This window comes from Muscardinus avellanarius (genome assembly GCF_963383645.1).
Source record: "Muscardinus avellanarius genome assembly, chromosome: 1".
NCBI classification, from domain to species: Eukaryota; Metazoa; Chordata; class Mammalia; order Rodentia; family Gliridae; genus Muscardinus; species Muscardinus avellanarius.
In genome coordinates, this window is record NC_137786.1 from 130,477,198 (window position 1) to 130,484,918 (window position 7,721).

A 7,721-nucleotide genomic window follows, 5' to 3' on the forward strand; every position below is an offset into this window, starting at 1 on the left:
TCACAACATTGAAATTGGCAGTGATTTCTTGGTTATGATTTCAATGGCACAGGCTACAGAAGAGTATACAAACTCCCTAAAAAATAAAAAATCGTCTGTCATTTCTTCTGCCATGAGTTTCTGCTTTACTACAGGCCCAGAAACAATGGGGGCCGGTGACCATGGACTAAAACTTTTAAACCTAGCTGATAGCAACTCAAGAATCATGGAAGGAATGAAGAACTAGGCAAACAATGGCCTAGCACTTCTGGCTCCAAAGAGCATCTTCACTAAAAGATGAGTGAATTACAGGAAAAGCTTTGGGAACCTCCAGCTATGGCTCTGCTTCCTACCAGTGGCTGGGTTCTGGGCCTCTCTCGACACTAAGCACTTCCATTGCCTGATTGGGAATAGGGTATGGAGCAAACCTGGCTGGTGGAATTGTTGGAGGTAGTACATGGGAACCCAGTCAATAGGCACTGGTTAAGCCGGGCGTGGTGGCACACGCTTGTAAACCTAGCATTTGGGAGGCTGAGACAGGAGGATTGTAGTTCGCAGACAGCCTAAGCTACTTAGTGAGGCCCCTTTGCAACTCATTGAGACCCTGTTTCAAAGTAAAGAATAAAAAATAGAGCTGGGGGTATAGCTCAGAGATAGAATGCCCCATGGGTTCCATCCTCAGTTCTGCAAAAAAAAAAAAAAAAAAAGAAAGAAAGAAAAGAAAAGAAAGAAAGAAAAAAAGAAGGTACTGGTTTTTCATGTTTTGCTGGGGAAGCCCTAGCCCATGGGTTCCATCCTCAGTTCTGAAAAAAAAAAGAAAAAAAAAAGGTACTGGTTATTCATGTTTTGCTGGGGAAGCCCTAGCCCTGCGTTTCAGAAGAGCAGGTTTCTGAAACTTCATCATCAAATTAGCCAAGACTGCCACATTTCCTCTTCTGTAGAAGAAGCTTCTTTATTGATAAGAGAGAGAGAGAGAGAGAGAGAGAGAGAGAGAGAGAGAGAGAGAGAGAGAGATGGCATGCACGAGAGACTGTGGGGCCCAGGAAACAGTGTTCCCGAAGAAATATCTAAGAGATCTGCAAGACCAACCTGAAGCATGAGAGGCAAGAGCAGAGAGGGCTGGGAGAGGCCATGGGAGTGCTGCAGATCCAGCTCCGGGTGCACCGCCAGCCATCACTCAGCTCTGCCTCCCATTCAGAAATTAGAAGAGGCACGCCATCAACCAGTCACTAACATGGAAGCACAAATCTCGCTCTCATTAGTTAGTATTCTGTTTTTCCCCTATATCATTTTCATTCCAAAGGCTCTGTGTGTCCTCTGGAACCATTCATATACTGAAGAGTCATGAAAATGTCTTTGGCCAGGTATCACTATACCTGGCACATGTCTATAATTCCAGCTACTCAAGAAGCTGAGACAGGAGGATCACACGTTTGAGGTGAGCCTGAGCAACTAAGCAGGATTGTATCTCAAAATAAAAAATAACAATAATAAGATTTGGTGGCATATGCCACTAATCCCAATACCTGGGAAACTGAGACAGGAGGATCACAGATTTGAAGCCAGACTCAGCAATTTAGCTAAAACTTCATCAACTTAGCAAGACCCTATTTCAAAATAAAAATAAAAAATAGAAAGGGCTGGATATGGAGCTAGGATATGGAATGCCCCTGGGTTCAGTTCCTAATACTGGGGGGAGGGGGGAATGATATCTTCAAACTTTTTTATAATTAGCAACAAATATATACATATACATACATACATACATACATATGTATATGTGTGTATATATATATATATATATATATATATATATATATATATATATATATATTTGTGGGTCTGAGGATGGAACCCAGGGGCATTCAACCTCTGAGCTAACCATCTGCCCTATTATTTTTATTCTTTATTTTGAAACAGGGTCTCATTAAGTTGCAGCAGACCTCACTTAGTAGCTGCAGCTGTCCACAAACCACGATCCTCTGATCTCAGCCTCCCGAATGCTGGGATTACAAACGTGCACCACCACGCCCAGCTTTAGCAACAAATACATTTAGATGGGTTTTTTTTTTCATGAATGGTTTGCTCCAAATACTTATCTTTATATTTTTCTCTAATGTGAAGAGAACTGATATCGCCTGAATAGTGTGGTGGCACATGCTTGTAATCCCCGCGCTTGGGAGGCTGAGACAGGAGGATCACAGTTCGAAGCCAGCCTCAGCTACTTAGCAAGGCTCTCAGCAACTTAGTGAGACCCTGTTTCCAAATAAAGTATAAAATAGGTCTGGGAGTATAGCCTGGAGGTAGGAAGCTCCTGGGTTCCACCCCCAATACCACCAAAAATAAATATAGGAATAAAAAAAAATAGGGCTGGGGTGTTATTTGGATGTAGGACACCCGTGGATTCAATCCCCAGTACCCATACACACAAAAAGTAAATACATAATTTTTCAGAGTATCACTGTGATGATGATATGCAGATCAATTATATCTCTAGCACAATGATTAAAAGACAAAATATTGAAAATAACTATAGCAAAAATAATTAGTTAATGGAAATACAATATTTAATCGGATGTAAATTTTAAAGCCAAGCACGGAAGTGTATGCCTACAATCCCAATACTTGGGATTCTGTGATAGGAAGATCATAGGTTTGAGGCCAGCATGTGCAGAAACTCAGCAAGACTCTGTTTCAAAATAAAACTAAAAAGTTCTAGGGTGTAGTTCAGGAGTAAAATGACCCTGGGTTCAAACCTCAGTGCAAACACACACACACACACACACACACACACACACACGCACGCACGCACGCACACGTCAATTTTAACATTTATAACATAAAGTGGGGAGTAAAAATAGAGTTTTTGTATGTGATAAAAGAAAAATTGTTCTCAGCTTGAAATGACATACTTATGTGTCATAGTAACCACACAGCAAAAACTTATAGTAGGTACATAAAAGATAAAGAGAATGTGATCAAAGCAGACCACTACAGAAAATCACTAGGTCACAAAGGAAGGACAGCAAACAAGGGACAAATGAGCTTCAAAACAGCGGGGAAACAATTTAAAAAACGGCAACAGGAAGTCCAGGTCCCTCAATAATTATCTTAAATGAAAAGTAATTAAAGTATTCAATCAGAAGACACAGTTGCTGAATCAATTAGAGAGAGAGAGAGAGAGAGAGAGAGAGAGAGAGAGAGAGAGAGAGACTGAAAGCTAGGCGCAGTGGTGCACACCTGTGATCCCAGTACTTAGGAGGCCGAGACAGGAAGATTGCAGGTTCGAGGCCAGCCTCAGCAACTTAGGGCAACCCTGTTTCAAAATTAAAAAGTAAAGCCGGGCGTGGTGGCGCACGCTTGTAATCCCCGTGCTTGGGAGGCGGAGACAGGAAGATCGTGCAGGTTCGAAGCCAGCCGTGTGCGCTGGCTTTAAGAGACCCTGTTTCCAAATTTTAAAAAAAAGTAAAAAAATAGATCTGGGAGTGTAGTCCGGAGGTAGAAGGGCTTCCAGGAACCCCAATACCACCAAAAAAAAAAGTAAAAAGGACTGGGGGTGTAGCTTAGAAGTAGAGTGCCTCTGGGTTTAATCCCTCTTTCCTGCCTCTCCCAAAAAAACCTAAAAATGCCGAGTACAAAAGACTTTAACAACACACAAAGACTAAAAAGTGAAAAGATGGAAAAAGCTATTTCATGCCAACAGAAACCAGAAGCAGGGACAAAACAGACTTTAAGTGACAAATATGTAAAAAGAGACAAAGAAAGGCATTCTATAATAATTAAGATGTCAACTCATCAAAAGGATATAATTATTATAAATAAGTATCCTTCCAATATTGGAACACCTAAATATAAAGCAAATATTAATAGCTCTGATGGGAGCCGGGTGAGGTGGCACATGCCTGTAAACCCGGTACATGGAAGACTCACAGGTTTGAGGCCAACCTCAGCAGTTAGTGAGGCCCTCAGCAAATTAGTGAGACCCTGTTTCAAAATAAAACAGAGTTTGAGTGTGGCTCAGAGGTAGAATGCCCCTGGATTCAATGTCCAGTACCATAAATAAATAAATATTAAAAGAGCTGGGGTGTCATTCTGAGGTAGAATGCCCCTGCATTCAATCCTCTGTACAAAAGTAAATAATAGGACTAATGGCAAAAACAGATATCAATAAAATAATAGAGGATTTCAATATCCCACTGTCAATAATGGATAGTTTATTCAGAAAACCAGTTAAAAGCAGGGCGTGGTGGTGCACGCTTGTAATCCCAGTACTTAGGAGGCTGAGACAGGAGGATCATACAGGTTCAAAGCCAGCCTCAGCTACGTAATGAGGCTCTCAGCAACTTAGTAAGACTCTCTTTCCAAATAAAATATAAAATAGGTTTAGGAGTATAGCCTGGAGGTAGAAAGCCCCTGGGTTCCATCCCCAGTACCATAAAAAAATTTTTTTTGAATTTTGAATTTGAACTATACTTTTGTTCAAATAGACCAAACATGTGTGCATATAGAAATTTTATTCAGTAACATCATGATCCACATTTTTCTCAATTACAGAAGAAACATTTTCCAGAATAGATCATATGTTAGGACACAAAATAAGTGTATCAAATATGAGAAGACCAAGATTATACCAGGCATCTTTTCTAACCACAATGGCATATTTGAAATCACTAATAGGAAAACTGGAAAAGTCACAGAAAGGTTAAAGTTAAACAACGTGCTCTTTAAAAAAACCATTTGGATCAAAGAAGAAATCAAAAGGAAAACAATAAGTGCTTGTGTAAAGAAAAGAATGATATCAGATGAACTTTATACCTAGAGAACAAGAAAAAGAACAAACTAAACCTAATGTCAGGAGAAGAACGGACATTGAAAAGAGTAAAATGGTAGAGATACTACGGGAAACAGTGTGGAGATTTCTGGAAATTTTAAAAATAAGACTCCCTGTGATCCAGCAATCTTACTTCTGGGTTTGTTTGTTTGTTTGTTTGTTTGTTTGTTTTGGTGGTACTGGGGGTGGAACCCTGGGGCTTTCTACCTCCAGGCTATACTCCCAGACCTATTTTATACTTTATTTGGAAACAGGGTTTCACTAAGTTGTTGAGAGCCTCACCAAGTAGCTGAGGCTGGCTTTGAACCTGTGCGATCCTCCTGCCTTAGCCTCCCAAGCGCAGGGATTACAAGTGTGCTCCACCATGCCCGTCTGGGTGTATATTTAAAGGAAATAAAATCACTTTCATGAGGAGATATCTGTACTCCCATACTCAGTGTACATTGTTTACAATAGCCAACCTAATTATCCATGGGTGAATATATAAAGAAAACACAGAGCCAGGCGTGGCGGCGCACGCTTGTGATCCCAGCATTTGGGAGGCCGAGACAGGAGGATCGCAGTTCGCAGCCAGCCTCAGCTACTCAGGCCCTTTGCAACTCAGTGAGACCCTGTTTCCAAAAAATAAAGAATAAAAAAATAGAGCTGGGGGTGTAGCTTGGAGGTAGAATGTCTCTGGGTTCCATCCCCAGTACCGCAAAAAAGAAAAAGAGAAAAGAAAAGAAGAAAAGAAAAGAAAGATGGTCCAGGCCAGGCGTGGTGGTGTACACTTGTAATCCCCGCACTGGGGAAGCAGAGACAGGAGGATCGCGCAGGTTCGAAGCTAGCCGCATGCGCTGGCTTAGGAGACCCTGTTTCCAAATAAAAAATATAAAATAGGTCTGGAAGTGTAGCCTGGAAGTTGAAGGGCTTCCAGGAACCCCAGTACCACCAAAAAAAAAAAAAGAAAGATGGTCCATGGTCCATACATACAATGGTCTTATCATTCAGGCCCCAAAAGAAGGAAATATCACTGTTGACAACACAGATGAACCTGAAAGACAATAATCCAAGTGAAAAAGTAAGACACAGAAACACAAACATAGCGTGATCTCACATACATGTGAATCTAAAACCACTGAACTCACAGAAACAGAGTAGAAGGTGGTTACAGGGCTCAGGGCTGGGGGATGTGGGGAGGTGGTGGTCAAATGCTATGAACTTAGAGCTGTGAGTGAATGCGTCTGGAGTCCTGATGTGCAGTATGGTGACTAAGAGAGCGGATCTTCAGTGTTCTTATCAGAAAGTAAAGGGTAGCCAGGTGTGGTGGTGCACACTTGTAATCCCAGGATTTGGGAGGATCGCGCAGGTTCGAAGCCAGCCTCAGCTACTTGGTGAGACCTTGTTTCCAAACAAAATATAAAATAGGTCTGGGAGGGTAGGCTGTAGGTAGAAAGCCTCTGGGTTCCATCGCAAAAGAGAGAGAGAGAGAGAGAGAGAGAGAGAGAGAGAGAGAGAGAGAGAGAGAGAGAGAGAGAGAGAGAGACAGGTGTGGTGGCGCACGCTTGTAATCCCCACGCTTGGAAGGCTGAGACAGGAGGATCGCGCAGGTTCAAAGCCAGCCTCAGCTACTTAGTGAGGCTCTCAGCAACTTAGTGAGACCCTGTTTCCAAATAAAGTATAAAAATAGGTCTGGGAGTATAGCCTGGAGGTAGAAAAGCCCCTGAGTTCCACCCTCAGTACCACCAAAACAACAACAACAAAAAAAAAATAAAAATAAAAAATAGGGCTGGAGGTATAGCTCAGAAGTAGAATGACCCTGGGTTCCATCCAAGTACCAAAAAAAAAAAAAAAAGAAAAAGAAAATATTTGAGGAAAAATTTGTTTGAACTGAACATACACAGTCTTTTCTTGTCACTACTCCCTATACAATACAGTATAACATCTATCCACATTGCATTTGTGTTGCATTAGGTATTAAGTATTAACACTAATCTATGATTTTTTTTACTCATGTTTTTATTAAGTGTTGTGATCCACTCCCAACCTCCAGGCCAGTGTCACCTCCCTTAACAAAGATTATAGTGTAACCTTAAGCTGGATGTGGTGGCTCTTGTCTATAATCTCATTGACTTGGGAGATTGAGACAGGAAGATCACAGGTCTAAAGCCAAGCAACCTAGGAGACCCAGTCTCAAAGATAGATAGATGATAGATAGATAGATAGATAGATAGATAGATAGATAGATAGATAGATAGGAGGGTTGGTGGTATAGATTGGAATGCCTCTGGGTTCAATCTCCAGCGCGCGCACACACACACACACACACACACACACACACACACAAAGTTATACTGTGACCTTAAAACTAAGTCTTTCCTGAAAGCCTAATGTGTTTGTTTACTTATTTATATTTTACCAACTTTGTGTAAAATATAAATACTTCCTACCACCCTTGTGATCACATTATGGCAGAGAAAATACGAATGGGGCAACACTTCTAGGCTTACTTTTGTGTGTGTGCTTATGGTACTGGGGATTGAACTCGGGGCTAGAGATGATCCATGTAGGTTCAACGCAAATACTGTGCCATTTTATATGAGACAACCACATACTTCATTAAGGCTAAAAAACATTAAAGGAAATCCTTCATGTTGAAAGAATATAAGATTACAGACTTTTCAAATGGAAAGGAAGAGACGATGACGATTGGAAATGGAACATACGTGATCAAATAGAAAAGAATAGCCAGAAGCTGGGCGTGGTAGCACACACTTGTAATCCCAGCATTTGGGAGGCTGAGACAGGAGGATCGCGGTTCAAGGACAGCCTCAGCTACTTAGTGAGGCCCTATGCAACTCAGTGAGACCCTGTTTCAAAATAAGGAATAAAGAATAGGGCTGATGATGTAGCTCAAAGTTAGAATGCCTCT